The 6,828-nt window shown below is 39.3% G+C and overlaps 1 non-coding gene across 1 annotated transcript; it reads left to right on the forward strand.

The window, feature by feature from the left end:
* Positions 1 to 6,385: 6,385 nt before the first annotated feature.
* LOC124527365 (U6 spliceosomal RNA) lies at positions 6,386 to 6,492 on the forward strand. Its single transcript, XR_006965829.1, has one exon. It is a non-coding gene; the product is annotated as a U6 spliceosomal RNA (small nuclear RNA).
* The last annotated feature ends 336 nt before the right edge of the window (positions 6,493 to 6,828 follow it).

Here is a 6,828-nt window from a genome sequence, read left to right on the forward strand (position 1 = left end):
ATTCTTGCAACCTACTCCTTCAATAGGCACATAATAATCTTTATTTTCCAGAAGAGGAAATTCAGGTTTGGAGAACCTGGGAGAGCTACCCACAGTAGATCAAGAACTCCCCCAAAATATTTCCTTACACTAAATCTCCTTTCTCACCTCCTTCTTTACCAACTTTCTCCCCAAGTCTTAGCCTCACTCTCTCGGTCTCTCTCCCAAACAAAAAGAGTCATCAGGTCTGTGGCAGTAACTATCAAAGGTCGGCCTAGATAGAACGTCTTATTGTGTCAGAAAGCAAGAAAATACTCAAAGACAGGCAGAAACATGCTGAAAGGGCGCAGGATGCAGCCTGACAAGGGTTTTCGTTGTACAAATTTAGGACCGTTTAAAAGAATACTGATAAAGGAGTCTAACATTATTGTATATGTTAAAAATCCACTTCATAGCGATACTAAAAAATAAATGGGAGCAGAGAGGAAGTTTTCTTTACAAAATCCAGAGGGTAGAACAACAGCATGGGGAAAAATCACGACTCTGCATCCACCAGTGTAATAATTGTTTCGGAAATGAGTCACCTGTGGATGCTAACAGCATTGGGGAACATTTTTCCAAGATCAAGATATTCTCCTGGTGTCTATCACCCCAGAGGTTATCCCCCAAAGAGATAAATGAAATTTCAATGGAGAAATCTACCGCACACCACCTTACCAAAGTGGTCAAAATTATCATCACCCAAAATGGGACCATCTGACACTATTTGTGCCTCCTGGTTGTGATATAAACATCACCCATGTAGTATAAATGTCTAACCTGATTCTAAAGAACCGCGAGGAAAAGAAATCAGATATATCCAGAAAATGACACATTCTACAAAACAACTGGCCTAAGCTCTTCAAAAATATCGGTTCCACGACAGATGAACCAAAAAAGTTTGGGAGCTGTTCTAAATTAAGGGAGCCTAAAGAGATAGGCAATGAATGGCCATGTATGATCCTTGCTCGGGTTTGGGATGTGAAAGAAAAAAATTACGAGGACATTAGTATGACAAATTTGAATATGAACTGTATAGTAAATATTATTGTATCAATGTTGTATTTCTTGGATTTGATAACAGAATTATGGTCATGAAGGAGGAAATCCATGTTCGTAGGATGTGGGAATATTTAGGAGTGAGTATCCTCCTGCCTATAACTAATTCTCTAATGGCTCAGTAAAAATGGAGGGCTTTATATCTGGAGAGGAAGCAAGAGAAATTCAGCAAATGTGGCAAAATGTCAACACCTGATGAGGCTAAGTGAGGTGCTGATCATATTACTCTTTCGAGTGTATTCTGAAATTTTTCAAAATGAAAAGTTGGGGGAATAAACCACAGTTTTCAACCACAGAAGTTTGCTCACATTGCAATGCTACAGGCCAGCTGTGGTTCAGCAATTTCATTCCGGAATCCAGACGGCCCCCCGGCCACCCCCCACCAGCCTGGGACCAGCCTGGGACCAGCCTGGTTACCTGGCGGAGGGAAGGGAGAGTTTGGTCTGCTCAGTGCACTGGTTCTTGAAATCTTCTCAGGCTCACTAGCTCTCGGCCTCATGGTCCCCTAGCCCCAGCAATTTCAGTGGCCAAGCCCAGTGGCAATCCGGTGGGCAGTGTATGCCTTCTTGGGATCCGGCGAATGAGGTTATCGAATTCAAGGAGGAAAATAACTCACTGACATCTAGAATCCAATAGCTCGGTTATTTTCCCAAGATCACTAGCTGATAAGGGACTCCAGCTCAGATCCATCTCCAAAAGTCATGCTTTGTTTTTCTCTCAAATTCATGTGTTTTTTTAATGAAAATATTTGATTTTACGTTTTCAAATTGTTATACATTTATTTGCTTGAAAACTCGAGAAAATATATAAGGTATACCTTGAAAAGTTTCTCTCCCAGTTCTTATCCCCATTCATCCCCAAAACCTCACACAGGCTATCACTGTTACTAATTTTTTGTGTATCCTTGAGAGTTCTGGGTGCCTCTATCAGCTAACCCAAATGTATAAACTTATTTCCTCCCCCTTTACGACCTAAAATGTAACATACCAAACACATAGTTCTTTGCCTTGCAAAGCTGTGCTTTGAATCAACGTCAATCTGTTCGTACGGTTCTCTTGAGGATGGGCACCAAGACAGAGTTAAATATGCAAAGATTTCATTTGGGCTCCATACCAGTGAGAGAAGAGGGGAAGACTGGCTCCACGTGAAATCGAAGGGAAAGGAAGAGACAATGGAAGCATTCCTGACCCCCTCCCCCCCCCCAAGCAGGATAAGGAAGCCTGGTCAAGACCAAGAAAGGAAGGGGGACTCCTTAAGCCCAAGCCTACCACTAGAGGGCTCCCAGTCTCCCAGGGGCAGGCCGGCCACACTCAGCCTCCCGGCTGGGAGCAGCTGGTGGGAGGTGTGCCCTCGGAGCAAACGTGGTGGATTTCAGAGTTCAGTATCTGGGGCTCTCGGTCATGACACCCCCCCCTGTATTTAGACATCTATGAAGCACTCAAAACGAGCTGTATTTAAGAAATCAAATAATTAAAGAAGCACTTGCTATGCATTTTACACTTACTACATAATAATCCCACACAAACATTTCTGTCAATGATCTCATAGCAGGGCTCGACACCCTCCACATCCACGTGGCCTGAAAGGTACAGACAAACACACAACTCCTGAGATTATAAGAACACAGGAAAAATCAGGTGCAACTCAAGGCTTTTCTTTCTGTTAGTGTGATACCATGGGGCAAATTGGTACCTTTACTTTGAGGCAGCAGTGGAGGGAGAGAGAGAGAGAGAGAGAGAGAGAGAGTATCCATGGGCTTCTGGAGAAATGAAATGCAGTTGAATATAAAAATATACGTATCGCCCACTCCTTCTGCTAGCATTCCTCCTTTAAACCATTCCTTTCTTCCTCACACCACAAGAAAATCCGTTCTTTGTTACTAGTAAACAAGAGAGGACCAGAGACACAAATCACCAAAGTGAAAGGGTTTTTTTTAAGTAATATTTTCTATTTCATTTGACAAATATGTGTGTGTGTGTGTGTGTGTGTGTGTGTGCGTGCATGTAAGAATTGTGCTGGGAAAGTACATTTTTTGCTTCTAACCTTCATTAATAAATACCAAGTAATGCTGATTTAAAATGTTAATGATTCAGTAAGTCTTGAAGATGAGACATTGAATCACAAGTTGAAGGGAGTGTATGGATCATTTATTCCACCCACCTCATTTACTAGATGGAGAAGATGATTCACAGAAAGATTGGTATTTGGCTCAAGGTCATACAGAATGCTAGGGTAGCATCTGGGAAAACTGGAAACACCAGGGCATGTGGAAAATGCCAGGACTTCTGAAATTGGCATGTGCTCCTTAAAATGCTCTGAATCATCCCACCCTGCAACAGTCACACCAAACCCTTCATTTCATAGTTCTGGGAACACTGCAAGAATTCTCTTCCCATTTGCTTAGGACTTCAAAGATGTACTAATCCCTCAAACACATGTTAATATGGATTTTCTTTGATGAAAAGGGACAGATATATTCTCCAGAATTAAGCTCCTCCTTCCTTCCTCCATCCGGTTTCAGAGTGAGTACCTTCCAGTTCACTTAGCGTCTTTCAGGATGGCTCCTGAGGGTGAAAATTAGCTAAAGTGATGCTCTTTGGTGAAGTGAAATACTTTCCTCCAGAATTCCTCTCCCTAATTATGCATAACTTCTTTTTTTCCCACTTTTTATTGTTGTTTTAAACTTTTGACTTTCCCCTGTCTTATTCCTTATTCCTTGGCATGACACTTGCCTGTCCCTCCTCCTCTCCCCACCATCCAATCTTGACCTGCCCTGGGAAGAACACACAAGCTGAGTCCTGAATGCCCCAAAACCACCCACACCCACTGACTAACTCATGAAATGTATTTACGTGAGGAAGTAAAAGCATGTATTAGATCCCAGATCTCTACTTCTTAGCCCTATGACCTTGGGACAGTTGGACCATAATTTACTTAAACATACTCTCTCTGAAGTACACTCAGGATATTTGAACTATTTTGCTGCAGTGAGCATCTGCTATCTAAAATCTGTGCACTGGTATATTTCTTCAGAAGAGGTTCCTAGCAGTGAAATTGTTTGGTCCAGGGTATATGTGTTTGAAATTTTGATAGGTACTCTGCCAAAATGTCCATCAAAGCCATTAACGAACAAGACAAAGCAGAGATGTGTTTGTTCCAGATGACAGTTGCAGGTATTATCGTAGTGGTAAAAGGCTACACTTTCATGCATCTTTGAATTGGTGAATGGGGTCCAAAGTCACACCCTCTCATCTTCCTCCTTTCCCGCTTCGTATGCAAGAGCTTTTTAAATGTGGCCTGGCATTTACCTGTTTGAGTCTGGCACTTATCTGTTGGAGTACTCAGAGGAAATGCAAACTCAGAGCCAGTAATTTGTCAATCTCTGTTTCAAAGCGCTGGATTATATCTCTCAATCCTATTATAGATGCTTGTACTACCTAATTGCATATCTGCAATTAGAATGAGTTGTTCTATCCAGACTTTCCTTAGTGTTTTCCTCTAGATTCCCTCTCAAATGTTCTTAATGCTTTTATTGCTGTTTTACATTACACAAACAACATAACGTCTCTATAAAAATTCAAACCCATAGAGAGCAAAGCATGAGTTGTCCTTCCCAGTCTCGCTGCACCCTATATGTCAATATCTGTAGCTATATCTCAGCCATGCTTAGGTTTTCAGTCCATGATTTGATACTCAACTGCTCCGCGTACTGACAGCATTCAGGTTGTTCAAATGAATCCCCAAGTAGAAGTGGCAAAGGCAGTGAAATACAGGGACAACTAGAGAAAGAAATAGAAACTCCTTGAACAGTTCTCTGTGACAACTGTGGGAGTATTTTGATAAGTGTTGGCAGCAGGACACTGCATGTGATGTGGGGAAGGAAACCTTGGCATTCGAACAAGCAAATGGTTTGGCGACAGTTTATTAAATTTCTGCAATGCTTGCAAATGCCAGTAACGCTTTCTCAGACCGCAGACTTACTACATGTGACAGGTTTGGGAACGTTTCACAATTGTCATCAAATAAATGGCCCTTCAAAATTAAAAAAAGTATACGAACTCTGAATAATTGTCACCACTGAAACACAAGCCTACTGGAGTTGATATATTTAAACTTGTGTATTTTGGTTGCTTCTGTGCCACAGAATCAGAATCTAAGCAAAGGCACCCAAGTACAATTGTAACTCAATCCCACTGGTAGGTTTTGGGTCAACTATTAGACTTTCTTTATACCAAATAAAAGTCCACATTCCTTCCTAAATGTGTATCTGTAAATGCCTACATTTAAAAAGATTTCAAAGCAATAGCTACCATTATGCCTTAAGGAACTAGAATAAGAAAGAGCAAACGAAACCCAAAGGCAGCAAAAGGAGGGAAATGAGGAAATTAGAACAGAGATCAATGAAATAGTGAACAGAAAAAACAACAGAGAAAATGAATCCAAAAGTCAGTTAGTTGAAAAGATAAACAAAATCAACAAACCTTTAGCTAAGCTGACCAAGAAAAAAGAGAGAAAACACAAATTACTAAAATCAGGAATAAAAGAGGGCACGTTACTCCCAACCTTCTAGTAATAAGTTAGATTTTAAGGAAAGCTATGAACAACTGTATGCCAACAAATCAGATAACTTAGATGAAATGTACAAGTTCCTAGAAAGACACAAACTGCCCAAACTAACTCAAGAAAAAAATTAAAAATCTGAATAGGCCAATAATAAGTAAAGAGATAAAATTAGTAATTTAAAATTTTCTTTACAAACTCTTCCAAAATATTGGAGAGGCAGGAACACTTTTAATTCATGTTATGAGGCCAGAATAATCTGATACCAAAACCAGAAAAATATATCACAAGGAAAAAAAACAAACTGTAGACCAAAATCCCTTATGAATATAGATGTAAAAAATCTTCAACAAAATACTAGCAAACTGAATCCAGCAATATAAAAAGATTGTATGCCAGGACCAAATTTATCCCAGAAATTCAAGGGTGGTGTAATATATGAATATTAATCAATGTAATACACTATATATAGAATAAATGACAAAAAAAAACACATGATAATCTCAACAGATGCAGAAAAAGCATTTGATGAAATCCAACATGGTTTCTTCATCAATACGCTCAACAAATCAGGAATGGAAGGGAACTTGCTCAACCATCCACAGATAACATCATACATGATGCTAAAAGACTGAATACTTGCCCTTAAGTGAAGAACAAGAAAGAAAAGGATGTCCACTCTTTCACGTCTATTTAACATTGTACTGAATGTCATATCCGGACAATTAGGCATGAAAAGGAAATAAAAGTGCTCACTTCAGCAGCACATATACTAAAATTGGAACAATACAATGAAGATTAGCATGGCCCCTGAACCAGGATTAGACACAAATTCATGAAGCATTCCATTAAAAAAAGAGCAAATAAGTATCCGTATTGGAAAAAAAAAAAAAAAGCAAAACTATCTCTATTTGAAGATGACATGATTTTGTACATAGAAAATTCTAAGGAATCCATTAAAAATGTATTAGAACTAATAAGAGTACAAGAAGGTTGCAGGATACAAGATCAATATACAAAAATCTATGGTATTTCTATAGACTGGCATTGAAAGTTCTGAAAATAAAATTAAGAAAACAATACCGTTTACAACAGCATCAAAAAGAGTAAATTATTTAGGTATAAATTTAGCAAAGGAAGCGCAAGACTTGTACACTGAAAACTACAAAACATCATTGAAAATAAAGACCT

This window comes from Lynx rufus, unplaced genomic scaffold (genome assembly GCF_022079265.1).
Source record: "Lynx rufus isolate CCGP_SWC_20201006 ecotype Redwood Valley unplaced genomic scaffold, mLynRuf1.p SCAF_5, whole genome shotgun sequence".
Lineage (NCBI taxonomy): Eukaryota > Metazoa > Chordata > Mammalia > Carnivora > Felidae > Lynx > Lynx rufus.